The 14,370-nt window shown below is 37.4% G+C and overlaps 1 protein-coding gene across 2 annotated transcripts in view; it reads right to left on the minus strand.

Annotated features, from left to right (window-relative positions):
- LOC149951807 (uncharacterized) overlaps positions 1-14,370 on the minus strand; it is a 177,475-nt gene that overhangs the window by 107,773 nt on the left and 55,332 nt on the right. Inside the window, exons 1-2 of one of the 2 annotated variants that reach the window (XM_090168233.1) lie at positions 10,116-10,135; positions 9,963-10,039 (exon numbers count right to left, since the gene is read on the minus strand). The gene's annotated coding sequence lies outside the window, so the exon portion shown is untranslated. Of the gene's footprint in view, positions 1-9,962; positions 10,040-10,115; positions 10,136-14,370 lie in introns of those variants that run through there. The other variant, XM_090168234.1, reaches the window with a different exon arrangement.

The following is a 14,370-nucleotide window of genomic DNA, read 5'->3' on the forward strand; positions in this document are numbered from 1 at the left end:
GCGCGAGAGCCAAAAAGGGTTTTTTTTACAACTATTTTTTATGGATTGGTCGCGTGGGGAGCGGAGCCATCTAGCGGGGGAATAAGGCGCGAGAAGTAGCGCTCGAAAAAAGCGCTAAGGAGGTGCTACTGATTTTTTCGAGTACGCCTAAACTTCTCCCTAGTTGGCGCACATTCCCGACCTCTAAGTCGATAGTAAAGAGAAAGTATAAAAACGAGGTACAGTTTGTAAAGGTATCTTCGGGATGGTGATGTTTTTCGGGCCGTATTTCTGGTCTTCACCCAGAGAGCGTTTTTATTTCGCGAGAAAAGGTTTTTGGGATGATATTCGTACCACTACTTTAGGGCGAAGATTGAAAAGCGAGATAGGGTTAAATGACTTTCTGACATGCACCCTTATTTCAGTGCTACTGCCTTTTTATCGCCAGTTACGCTTCATTATAAATTCACGCTTTTACAGATATTTTTTTTCCACGTCTTTATTTACAGGGACGAATTTTTTCTAATACCAATATCTGGTAACATTGTAGGTTTATCTTCAAATGTAACACCAAAGTTAGGTTTCTGGTAGCACGGAATATTATTATTTTCAGATTTTCTGGGCGTATAAGTTATACGTAGTTTGCATCCCTACGTCAAAATTTGCTTTACAGGTTATATTCCCTTTAATAGGTTCTTTAGAGTGGCCAAATATTCATCATACTGAAAATACTGCAGCTCTAAGAAATAAAATAGTCCGGTAACACTGAATATTAATTTTTTGGTTTTTCCCTGCTCAAAGACCAAAGAAAATGTGTATCACAATTATTTTCCGTAAAAATCATACACCGAAAATTTAAATCTATTCAGAACATACACCGAAAATGGAAATCTATTCAGAACATACACCGAAAATGGAAATCTATTCAGAACATACACCGAAAATGGAAATCTATTCAGATCAAACACTGAAAATGGAAATCTACTCAGGTCATAACATCGATAATGGGAAATTACTGAGATCATACACCGAAAATGGAAATCTACTCAGGTTATACCTAGAAAATGGAAAACTACTCAAATCATACATCGAAAATGGAAATGTACTCAGATCATACATCGAAAAGGGAAAACGACTCAGATCATACATCGAAAAGGGAAAACGACTCAGATTATACATCGAAAATGGAAAACGACTCAGATTATACACCGAAAATGGAAATGTACTCAAATCATACATAGAAAATGGAAATGTACTCAGATCATACACCGAAAATGGAAATGTACTCAGATCATACATCGAAAATGGAAATGTACTCAGATCATACACCGAAAATGGAAATCTACTCAGATCGTACACCGAAAATTAATAAAGTATTCAGATCATACACCGAAAATAAAAAAAATATTCAGACCATACGCAGAAAATAAAAAAAATATTCAGACCATACGCAGAAAATAAATACATTCTCAGATCATACACAGAAAATGAATAAATTCTCATATCATACACAGAAAAGGAATAAATTCTCAGATCATACACAGAAAAGGAATACATTCTCAGATCATACACAGAAAATGAATAAATTCTCAGATCATACACAGAAAATGAATAAATTCTCAGATCATACGAAGAAAATAAATAAATTTTCAGATCATATGCCCCGAAAATGAAGAAAATACTAAACCTGTGAAAGGTAAAAATTCGTCGAATAATCTCCGCACCCCCCCCCCCCCCCTTGACCTTAAACTGTGCCGTAGCAGACGCGTTAACCTTAACAAAAATAGGCTAAAACCCAGGCCGACTGCCGGTAGTTTTGCGCTCCCAACTGCGCGCGAATCGCCTGTGAAATTGTGAATGAAAGTTCGGTAACGAGCGGGCAGAGACCGCCCGGTAAATATAAAGTTATTTCAGTCCTTTCTCACGTGACAGAAACACGGTCGGTATACGAGCGTAAACTTCACCCCCGCCGACCGCCTTTCGGAAAAAAGCCAAGTAAGGTGGACGACGCGGAGTATTTCCCTAGATTTTTGAATGATACGGTCTAGGCCGGGGGAAAAAAGTTCGTCATAAAACAGGGAATCTCAATTTCACGCGCGATGCTGCGCGTGCGGAAGATTCGGGGGGAGGAACAGGGGGGCGGGAAGAAACTAGCGGGGGGAGGAAGGGGGCTCGGTAGCTTAAGAAAATGATACTGAACGGGAAAAGATCCAAACTCTTTTTTCTCCTTCGGAGTATTTATTTTTATCCCCTTAAGTCTCCTTTCGCTTCAGTCTCTAAACGCGTTCTTTTTTAACTTGAAGATTGGGTTGATTAAATTATAATCATTTAATTTAATTATCATTCTTATTATTATCATTTCTTTTCAAATTATTCCGATTAAATTTAAATGTGAAATTTTGTATCTTAAAAAATAGGGTATAGCGGGTGGAACACTTTTACAGGCGCTCCGTAGAGTAGGCGTTAGTAGACCAAACCCTGGTAGTCGACTTCTCCCTGTACCCCGGTGTGCCGCGTGAGGAGCACCTTTAGACGCGTTATAGTATTTTTTGAGTTAAAAATGTTTTACTAATACTTTCAAATTTAATTTTTGTCGCTTAGTTTTACAAATTAATTTCCGAGGAGAGTTACTTAGTTTTAACTTGAAATTAAATCGTACAGGTATTTCACAATGTGTTCGTTTCTAAAAAAAGATGTAATCACCACGAGTTAGGAAACTTTCTAATGGTTTAGATGAATCTTCGCTTAACAACGGAGCTGGGACGGAGGTTACAAAGCCGGTCGCGATTTTCCTAAAAGTTTTTATAACAAGGGACATTGTTTTTTGGCAAGTTGTATAATAAAAGCGTTTTTCTCATCGCTGCAATCGCTGTGGCAAGCGAAATCTTTGCCGTCGTCGGGTTTTGCAACAAACGCGAAGAGGCATAACTCAAGAGCCCTCCGCCGCGCGACGCCAGAAAAGATTTTGGCAAGCGTCTCGTGCATATAGGCGTATAAAAAAATGTTTCAAAGAGTCTTTTTTAAATTTCAGCCGCGCAATTTTCTACGCCCTTAGTTTCCCAAATATCGGATTTCATATCTATTTTAATTTTTGATAATTTTCGATAGACCCATTTCAGAAAAGCCTGACGTCATCTTATTTTCAGATTAGGGGAGGGGACGCGTAATTCCTCCAACGTTAAAATATAGTTCCATCCGCCGTTAAGAGTATAGCTCCCTCCGCCGGTAAAATATAGTTCCCTGCGCCCAAAAATAAAGTTCAATACGCTCAAAAATATAGTTCAATGCGCTCAAACATATAGTTCAATACGCTCAAAAATATCTTCTAAATCAGCTAGGCTAATACCCAAGGCACCACCTTAGGCCTAAGTCATCAAGCGACTTTCAATACGCTCAAAAATATAGTTCCCTGCGCCTAAAATTAGAGTTCAATACGCTCAAAAATATAGTTCCCTGCGCCCAAAAACATAGTTCAATTCGCCCAAAAACATAGTTCAATGCGCTCAAACATATAGTTCAATACGCTCAAAAATATCTTCTAAATCAGCTAGGCTAATACCCAAGGCACCACCTTAGGCCTAAGTCATCAAGCGACTTTCAATACGCTCAAAAATATAGTTCCCTGCGCCTAAAATTAGAGTTCAATACGCTCCAAAATATAGTTCCCTGCGCCCAAAAACATAGTTCAATTCGCCCAAAAACATAGTTCAATGCGCTCAAACATATAGTTCAATACGCTCAAAAATATCTTCTAAATCAGCTAGGCTAATACCCAAGGCACCACCTTAGGCCTAAGTCATCAAGCGACTTTCAATACGCTCAAAAATATAGTTCCCTGCGCCTAAAATTAGAGTTCAATACGCTCAAAAATATAGTTCCCTGCGCCCAAAAACATAGTTCAATTCGCCCAAAAACATAGTTCAATGCGCTCAAACATATAGTTCAATACGCTCAAAAATATCTTCTAAATCAGCTAGGCTAATACCCAAGGCACCACCTTAGGCCTAAGTCATCAAGCGACTTTCAATACGCTCAAAAATATAGTTCCCTGCGCCTAAAATTAGAGTTCAATACGCTCAAAAATTATCTTTAATCAAATCAATGGGCATTCGATGCTAACAGAAGTATGCAATATATTTCTTCACGCTCCTTTTAAACTTCCTCAAGCCTTCGTAGGTGCATATATTTCATTTTTATAGCTTAAACGGATACTTCTCTCGTAAGAGATGTCATTTACTTCTGATAATACCGAATTTAGTAAATCTAAGCTAGATACGTTAAGAATTGGTATCCTGAAAGCCAAAACCACGTATCTTTTTAAGACTTGCGTATGAAGTTACGTGGATATTGCTTTCAGGCGACTTTAAAAGGGAGCTGGTAGCAGGGCCCGACTCAAATCTTCAATTTTGTTAAAATAGGATTATATTTCTTAAACTATATTACTTTATTGTTCTATTTTTCAAAATTATAGGATTTTATAGGACTATACATGTTATTAAATTTACCAACTTTCTGCATTTAAAAACAAAATCTATAGGTCGGCTGTCCCATGGCAAAACCTTTTAACCAACACGAACGTAATTTTGAGATATTTGACTTTTTCAAAACCTAAGTAATAAGAGTTTAACGTGGTTTTTAATGCGAAAATTATAAAATCCAAAACCATTTTTGAAGTCATAAATAGTAAAATATTTATGACTTTTACCTAAAACTTTTACAGTACTTTTGTACATGCCTTAGTAATACTGATGCGTAAAAATCTAATATTTCACAAATTTGTTGGTTACAAGGTTTTGCCATGGGGCAGCCGAGGTACTTCGTGAAATAAATCTTTGATTTTCATTTGTTTACTACTGCTTAAAACTGTTTAAAACGTTTTAAACAAATTGAAGTTTTTAAATCTTGGCTCAGGCGACTTTATAAGTAGTGTCTCGTGGATCGAACAGCGCGTACGAACGCGTAAATTCTTCAATGTCGGGCACGCGGAAGTCGGAGACTCGCCCCGAACAAGGGTAAAAGGGATACCCTAGCCTCACACCCAGGTCGATGCTTATTATAAATAGAAAATCGAGGGAAGAACCTCGACCAGGGAGTGGGGGCCAAAAAAGGGGTGAGCATCGAGACAGCCCCCCCTGGCGACGGTTCGCGACAAGATAGATGTCTTCTTGACCAAGAATGAAAGGAGAGCCCCTTTCGGTAATTATGCGACTCCAGCAAAATAGAGTCGCGGCTAAAAGGGACAATAATTCCATCTTTGAGGTCACGTGACAAGCGAACGACTGAGTATCGGGGAATGCGAGCCTCGGACACGCCACTTACAGGGTGCCACGGCTAATACGGAATGGAAGGGTACGATCGATACGTTCGGATACTGTGGCGCGGATCTAGATGAAGTCCAAAAGGGGGACGTTAGGAGACGGACGCCCACGACAATATTATGATGAATGAAGAGGCTCTATTGAAGATTTTATCATACGCGGGGATATTCCTAAGCCTAGCTTGATAATTTGGCGATATTTTTACAGTCTTCTATGTAGTCCACCTTCTACCCTTACAGATTCGCGTTATAAGGAGCTAGACTCGTCCACGACAGACGCTCGAGTTATATTATACGATGCGCATTTGCGATTTGCTTAATAATGGATTGTCTGATTTAACTCGAGCAATATATTATGACAATGTACACTATCTCGGTCAATTAGTTATTAGTCTGCTTTACTGCGATTCGCCTTAACAAATTGACAAAGGCTTCCCCATTAGTAACTTCATGATTATGTAACATCCCGCTCAAAATTTACTTAGATAATTATATTCGATGCTTTCTAAAGCTAAAGTTTTGAAATGACTTGAAACAGGAATCCATATCTCTCCTTGGAATGCTTAACCTGCCGTATCGCGTATGGTAAGATCACTCTGACGGCTTTGGCCCCGCCTACGAGATAAAAAAACATCCCCTCTTCGCGAACTCCCCTCTCACGTTGTTGTTTGGTACGTTGACATAGTGACGTCAAAAAAACCGTCAGCCACATCGAGACGAAAATTTGCCGCGATAAGCATTCCAAGTAGAGGTATGGATTACTGCTTGAAATCAGTTTACATGGGTAGTTTTATCTTCGTTTTATGAAAACTGGCATTTGAAATTAGTTGCAATATTGGTTAAAATCGGCATTTAAGATTAGTTGAAATATTGGTTAAAACTGGCATTTAATATTAGTTGAAATATTGGTGAAAACCGGCATTTAAGATTAGTTGAAATATTGGTTAAAACTGGTATTTTAAATTGGTTGAAATATTGCTTAAAACTGGCATTTAAGATTAGTTGAAATATTGGTTAAAACTGGCATTTAATATTAGTTGAAATATTGGTTAAAACCGGCATTTAAGATTAGTTGAAATATTGGTTAAAACTGGCATTTAATATTAGTTGAAATATTGGTTAAAACTGGCATTTAATATTAGTTGAAATATTGGTTAAAACCGGCATTTAAGATTAGTAGAAATATTGGTTAAAACTGGCATTTAATATTAGTAGAAATATTGGTTAAAACTGGCATTTAATATTAGTAGAAATATTGGTTAAAACCGGCATTTAAAAGTAGTTGAAATATTGGTTAAACCTGCATTTAAAATTAGTTGAAATATTTCTTAAAACTGGTATTTTAAATTGGTTGAAATATTGCTTAAAACTGGCATTTTAAAATAGTTGAAATATTGGTTAAAACTGGCATTTAGAAGTAGTTGAAATATTGGTTAAAACTGGCATTTAAAAGTAGTTGAAATATTGGTTAAAACTGGAATTTAAAAGTAGTTGAAATATTGGTTAAAACTGGAATTTAAAAGTAGTTGAAATATTGGTTAAAACTGGAATTTAAAAGTAGTTGAAATATTGGTTAAAACTGGCATTTAGAAGTAGTTGAAATATTGGTTAAAACTGGCATTTAGAAGTAGTTGAAATATTGGTTAAAACTGGCATTTAAAAGTAGTTGAAATATTGGTTAAAACTGGCATTTAAAAGTAGTTGAAATATTGGTTAAAACTGGAATTTAAAAGTAGTTGAAATATTGGTTAAAACTGGAATTTAAAAGTAGTTGAAATATTGGTTAAAACTGGAATTTAAAATTAGTTGAAATATTGGTTAAAACTGCCATTTAAAATTAGTTAAAATATCGCTTAAATCCACCACTTAAAACCGACTTGTGTTTTAATGTCTAGTGTTGATCGTAGCTTCAGAATCACATATCACCGCTCGAAGTAGCCCAAAAACCACGAAGTACTTCAAGCGTTATTACAGTAGAAGATTTATTATCAAATCAAATTTATAAACATGGGAAGCATATTGGAATTCTCCAAACGGAAGTAGACAGACGTTACTGAAACTGAAAGCGCGACGGTAAGCGACACGAGAAGGGGGAGGAGGTCCCGAGGGGTGACAGCGCGGGACACCCCATCTATCGGGAATGATCGTAACCGAATAGACAAGGTCTGGGGGGATGGGCACATCCGTGAGAGGACAAACCCTTCTAATATCAGTCTCCCGCACTCGGGCGCATATAACATGCATGAGCGGATCATTCCGATTGAAACTGCGGCGCGTATCAGCCTGTCCTAAGTGGGTTTCTGCATACGCCAGATTTAGTCGATGGCAGCCGCCAATAAGGCTAATTTGCACGTATTTGGTCCGGGTGTATTCCCACTCGGGGACTATTCGCGCGGTCCGTCAGAGAGGACATCCGAGAACTGTCCTGGGGAATCATACCGCGCATCGCTAGCTTTTTATTTTCCAGATAAGAAAGAGCGTTATTTTGCGTTAGATTGTAACGAAAAATGTAAGGCATATACGCTAGATATAAAATTTAATCAAATAACCCCTTGCAATTAAAATATAAAATAATATGGTTTTAAAGTCAGTGACAGTGCTTCCAGTTTCCTGCAGGTGCACGTGCTGGTAGCGTAGGCCTGCCGGCGACGATGGTTCCCATTGTCGCTGCCTTTAGTTCGTTTCGCGAAGAGGGACCCCCTGGCCAGAGCCCTTCCTAAACGATTCGGCCCAAACAATATTGACTCGCTTTCCATTTCGGGATTGGCGGGTTAATCCCCTAATCCCTTCAGTTGAAAACACGATTCCCATCATTTTCCTTTTTTTATTTAAGAAACCAAAAATAACGAGGGTGCCAAGCCTCTTTTATACCATACATGAATATATAAAAACTTTTCCAAAATGTACTGTATTTTGTAAAACGGATATTGGTGTGCGCGAGTTTTGTGGAATGTGTAGTTGGGATTTTTGAAGAAAAACCCGATGACGTAGGGGTGACGTTTTTCATGAACGACTATCTTTCGGACTCTACGGAGAGACGGTAGATCGGAGTGACCGGCCCAGAGGAAGGTGAAGGCAAAAATCTCTCAGAGCCTTTTGAGTGTCGAGCCGCGATTTAAAATATGCGAGACATCCCTGATTAATGAGCGTCGCGTAAACGTCGTTCGGGTGAAATGTGCAATTCTTAAAAAGATAAACCAAATTACCGCGGTCGTCCCCAGTGAGTGCCGTACCAGCCAGAATCGGACGCCGGCTCCAAGCATGGACACCATCAGCAAGCGCAACTCGAACGTTGGAAGAATGGACCGCCGCCGATATAGAGCTTCGCTCGGATAATATAAGTATATTATAAAACTTACAAAACTCAATCTCTGATTGGTTTGGCCTTGCTGCCGTTAATGTAACCTTCGAACGGACCCATATGGGCCGTTATCTTGTTTTAAATAGTGCTAGTCTTGGTAATGCTCATAAAGCGTTAATAGATTCCCCCCTAATGTTTAAGTGTGCACACACCACTGAATGTGGTTAAGATTAAGGCCCCCTATTCGTTTAAAGAAAATCATTTCATTAAAATTAATTAATTTCAATGTCAGTTATGCAATTTGATTCCATTAAATGTGTGAATGTTTTTGGCAACCCTCTAAAATCTGGTTTACTCCTTATTTTAATTAATTAAGTATTTAAAAATTCCCCTAGACAACGTTTTCCTTTAATTTTGATACCGCTAACCCCGAAAGTTAAGCGAGCAAGCCCGGAACCATTATTTTAAATGTGGAGGTCAAGACACGCGAATAAGCTTATTGAACCTAACGTGCTCTCTTTTACGTACCCGTCTTATTGGGCCTAATGCCCACCTTTTACGGACCGAATAGGCTTATTCATGTTGTTAAGTTAGAATAATTAATAATTCCTCTACAATATTTACGGCTTGATCTTGCCTACGATCAAATTTCTTCGGGTGATGAGTGCATTCGTATTATTAGGATGTCAAAAAACACCTTTGAATAAGTTACATAAATTGTATGGAAAATTAATTTTTATTTTATTCTGCTCTAGAAGGTCGTTGTTATCAATGAAGCTTACGATATAACCAAGGATGCGTCAAAATATTAAGAATTGAAAACTACGAAATTCCGATTGTTTTAAGACTTATTACTTACTATTTTGACGCAACCCTGAGTAAATAGGCATTGAAATGTCTTCTAACACGCTGCTAGCGCCAGTCTGATAAATCTGGTGGCAGAAAAGCAAAACGCTAATAGTTAGGGTAGGGAGCTGTTGGCTCGCGTGACATGAAGGGCTTGCCACCACCCTCCTACGCATTGTAACCCGGCCACCTGTTTAAAGGCATTATAAGTCGCTAGATGACTTGGACCTAAGGTGGTGCCTCGGGTATTAGCCTAGCTAATTATTATTATTAACTCACTAACACACCATAAATATGAAACATCTTAATCCCTTTAAAATAAACTACATCAAATATATACTACACCATAGAACACATCTTATCAAATTTTAACGCCAAAAATAATTTTGTTATTAAATCAATTTGTTATTTAAATCAATATGTAATTTTAAAAATGGAAATGTAACGCAGAAAATACAGTGCTGCAGTCATTTCCAGCGTGAAATGCAATAAATGAACAAAATTAAAATTAAAACTCACCCTTTGGTTAGATTTGAAAGTTAGATTCACTCGCAGCTGTCATTTCACGACGTACACGAATTTTGAAAAAGCTCTACCTGAAAATAAAAAATAAACAAAAATTCATAAATTTCCATCTTGAATATTAAAATTCGGAAAAACAAATACACCAACCGCGCGGCTACCGTACTGACATCTGTTGGCCTACCTGTAAGGTCACATAAACGTACGCCTTTAAAATGTGGTGCACGCGAAGGTTATATTTTGGAAGGTAACGGATTATACTATAGTGCGTACTCCCAATAATTTTCCACCATTACGAACAAAGGGGAACCCGACTTGTCATTCGCCGTTTTAGCAATCGTTTTACCTATAAACGGTGCGGAGGGATAAAAAACATGACCCTTGGAAAAAAAAAAAGAGAAAAAGTCTTAAATTATAGCTCGCATTGACATCGAGATTAGAGCCCATTTTGAAAAATGACTTTTTCGGGTTAATTTCCCCAAGTGTAAGGGCAGCTATTTTTTTTTGCAAGATTGGCGCTATTTTGGATATACGTGATTTTTTGTTCATATCATACGTAGAACATATAAGTAGTCGCGTTCGAACCTAGGACGTAACCAGTTGCTTTAAATTATGGTCAAAATGAACTTTATAAAATAAAGGAATGGATTTTTCTGTCATGATATCCACAGCATTGTCTGGTTGATTTTAGCGATTCACGTGTTCTACTGCGCATAGCTTTGAAGATATTTAAGAGATACAGACGAAACTGTATTCATAACCATTAACGTCGTATCCACAGCATTGTCTGGTTGATTTTAGCGATTCACGTGTTCTACTGCGCATAGCTTTGAAGATATTTAAGAGATACAGACGAAACTGTATTAATGACCATTCACGTGCACAGCATTGTCTGGTTGATTTTAGCGATTCACGTGTTCTACTGCGCATAGCTTTGAAGATATATAAGAGATACAGACGAAACTGTATTCTTAACCATTCACGTGCACAGCATTGTCTGGTTGATTTTAGCGATTCACGTGTTCTACTGCGCATAGCTTTGAAGATATTTAAGAGATACAGTGGAAACTGTATTCGTAATCATTCACGTAATATCCACAACATTGTCTGGTTGTCGTGGTTGAGTTTAGCGATTCAGGTGTTTTACTGCGCATAGCTTGTAAGAGATACAGAGGAAACCGTGTTCATAGTCATTCACGTAATATCCACAGCATTGTATGGTTGATTTTAGCGATTCACGTGTTCTAGCTTTCAAGATCTGCAAGAGATACAGTGGAAATCGTGAACCAGTATAAGTGACTAAACATTATTAACGCAGGTAAGGTCATTACTAACGTCGAAGCTGCAGCTATTGCAAATGAATACCACGGGAATATTAAATTTGAAACAATCATTAAATCATTCCAATGTCTAATTATACCAATAACAATTACGTAAACACACGACAATTAAAATTATTTAGTGACGTCAATTTTTTTTCCTATATAAAAAATTGAAGAAAAAAACAATAATAGAGCGTGGCAATACGCGATAGATTTCATTAGAAGCGCCCTCTTGTGGAAAGGAGAGCATTATCCACCAGGGAAAGGCGCTAGGGGCCATTACGCTCCATTTATATAGCAATTACCTAAAAAATGGGGGGGGGGGGGGGGTCATTTTCTTCACTACAAACAAAAAGACATTTAACCTAAGGCCATCGCAGGGTCTACGGGCAAAAACAGAAAATCGTCTCCTCTCTCTGTAATAAATTGTTCCTTTCCATATTAAAAAAGTTCAATTCTGGCTGCATAAAATAAATCTGAAGCTATCATCGACGTAGCCCCGGGCCCGATCCCTACTCTCAGCTACGTTCTCATTCTCTTTCCTAACGACGCAGACTTTACCGTAATCCGCGAATTAATTTAAACGTTAGACGACCGTTCCTTTCGCCAAACTATAATACGGGTTTAAATCCATCAGCCCAATGGCTATAGTTACAATACAGTATTACGAACTGACTACAGATATTGTTACCAGATAAGAACTATTGTGTTATTATCAAAGAATTTTTTATCGGTGGGGGGAGGGGGCATACTCCGTGTGGGTCTTTTATTACTAAGAAATAATCACGTGTAAAAATCGCCTTAGGTACACCGTCTAGTGTTTTTTCTTAGATCTAAAAATATAATAGCCAATGATGGTATATTATATAAATTATGCATACAATTTGAACTTATTTCTAGTAAGGGTCTAATATAATTTGCGAGTATAATATGGTATCAGTTTTTTGAACCTGAGTACTCCCCTATTTTTTAATTAAAAATAAGTAAACTTTTAAGAGTGTATATGGTTTTATCTTCCCAATTGATAATGGCAAGCGCCTTTTTTTTTAAGTTTCACGAAATGTCTTCGGAGATGGTTTTACGTTTAGGGTTCAATAAAAATGTTATCTTCTTAGAGAATTCTGAAGGAAAAATAATCGTTAAAGTTTCTAGTATTTTGATTTTTTTTCTTAAAAGTTTTGGGTGTTACGTCAAATGGTATCTTTTAGACTTGTTTTTTAAAATAAATTCGATAAATAAGGTTTTGGGTGGTTGAATGTATCATTTATGGGTAATACCTGAAATTTTTCAGTGATATAATTAATTAACTATTAGAATAACAGAGGTTTTTATATCAAATATTTTCCTGTAAGCATTATCTAGAAAATGAATTCATTCCAATAAAATAAAATTTATTGAATAAATAAAGTTATCATATTTTAGTATAAAAATGTGCCTCTCCATTAAGCTTTTCAGACAAAGCCTGTAAAAATTCATTTTGTAAGCCTCAATTAACTTTTTTACTGAAGTAAATATGAAAAATAAACTGTTTTACAGTTCGAATCCCAAGTTGGGCCAAAAATAAAAATTTTAATTTCTATGTAAATTCCCGAATTTTTAAAAAATTATTTATATTAAAATTAATTTTTTTTTAAATTTTTTTCCTATTGTCTGTGGTCTTCATTTAAATTAAAATACAAAATTGAAGTACCTTTATAAATAAAATTATTTGGACAAGAATACTGGAATGTAATTAGATAAAGTACACCTCGAAAATATGAACGAAATATTTGTGTTTGGAAAATCGCAAAAATAGGCAATCATGTGGGGGGGAGACGCATTCATGCCGAAAAACGGCGGCAAAAGCAGGGACTAGATAATTGTTATCTGCCCTTTAAATGCCCCAGGGCCATATCTTCACTACGCAAGGTAGGCAATACCTTTGCCCCCCCCCCTCAACTCCACCTCTCTTTCTCTCTCTCTCTCTCTCTCTCTCTCGTTGGGTGGGGACGTTCTTTGTATTCTAAATGAGCATTATTTCTGGCCAATATAGTCCGGCTCACCTGGCACTTGGGTCAAAGGCGGATAAGTCAGTTGTTAAACGGGCCTACTGAACTGTCAGGTTGGAAGCGATTGTTCGCTTCGACTGTTTTTCCGAAACCAAATGGTGATTACTTTTATTTTCCAAACTTGAAAAATGTGACTAGCCGAAAAAGAAAAAAGAAGTCGAGTTCGCATCACCGGAAATACCGAAGCTGTTACGAATTGTAATTGTTTCCATATTTATATTTCTAAAGAATTCATTGCGTAATGTTTCTGAAAACGATAGCGTTTGATTCGGGTAATTGCGGAGGTTAAGTATCCAACGATATGAACGGGAACGTTTAAGGTAACAAAGTGTTTCGGTGGACGTTTAAAGTTGTAAAGGGTTTCGTTGGACTGGAAAGTTTAGGGTTCCAATGTGCCTAATTGGACTGGAACGTTTAGGGTTCTAAAGTGCCTCATTGGACTGGAAAGTTTAGGGTTAAAAAGTGCCTCATTGAACTTGAAAGTTTAGGGTTCCAATGTGCATAATTGGACTGGAATGTTTAGTGGTTTCAAAGTGCCTCGTTCGACTGGAAAGTTTAGTGGTTTCAAAGTGCCTCGATGGGCTGGAAAGTTTAGGGTTCCAAAGTACCTCATTGGAGTGTAAAGTTTAGGTTTCCAGATTGCCTCATTGGACTGGAAAAAAAGGGTTCCAAAGTGCCTCATTGGACTGGAAAGTGAAGGGTTCCAAAGTTCCTCAATGGACTGGAAAGGGAAGGGTTCCAAAGGGTCTCATTGGATTGGAAAGTTTAGTGTTCCAAAGGGCCTCGTTGGGCTGGAAAGTATAGGGTTCTAGTGCCTCATTTGACTGGAACGTTTAGGGTTCTAAAGTGATTCGTTGACGCTTTGTCACTTTTGTTAAAACATTTCGAAGTTCTCATTCAAACTCCTTTCGAACCACGAGATAGCTATTAACAGATAAAAATAACATTTTAGGGTTGGTTTAACCATCAGATAATAATAATAATAAACACTATCCTCCTCCTGATTGATAATTTTTGTCAGCAATGTGGTCTGTA

The sequence above is a fragment of the Leiobunum rupestre genome, chromosome 3 (genome assembly GCF_980474605.1).
Source record: "Leiobunum rupestre chromosome 3, qqLeiRupe1.1.hap1, whole genome shotgun sequence".
Taxonomy (NCBI): domain Eukaryota; kingdom Metazoa; phylum Arthropoda; class Arachnida; order Opiliones; family Sclerosomatidae; genus Leiobunum; species Leiobunum rupestre.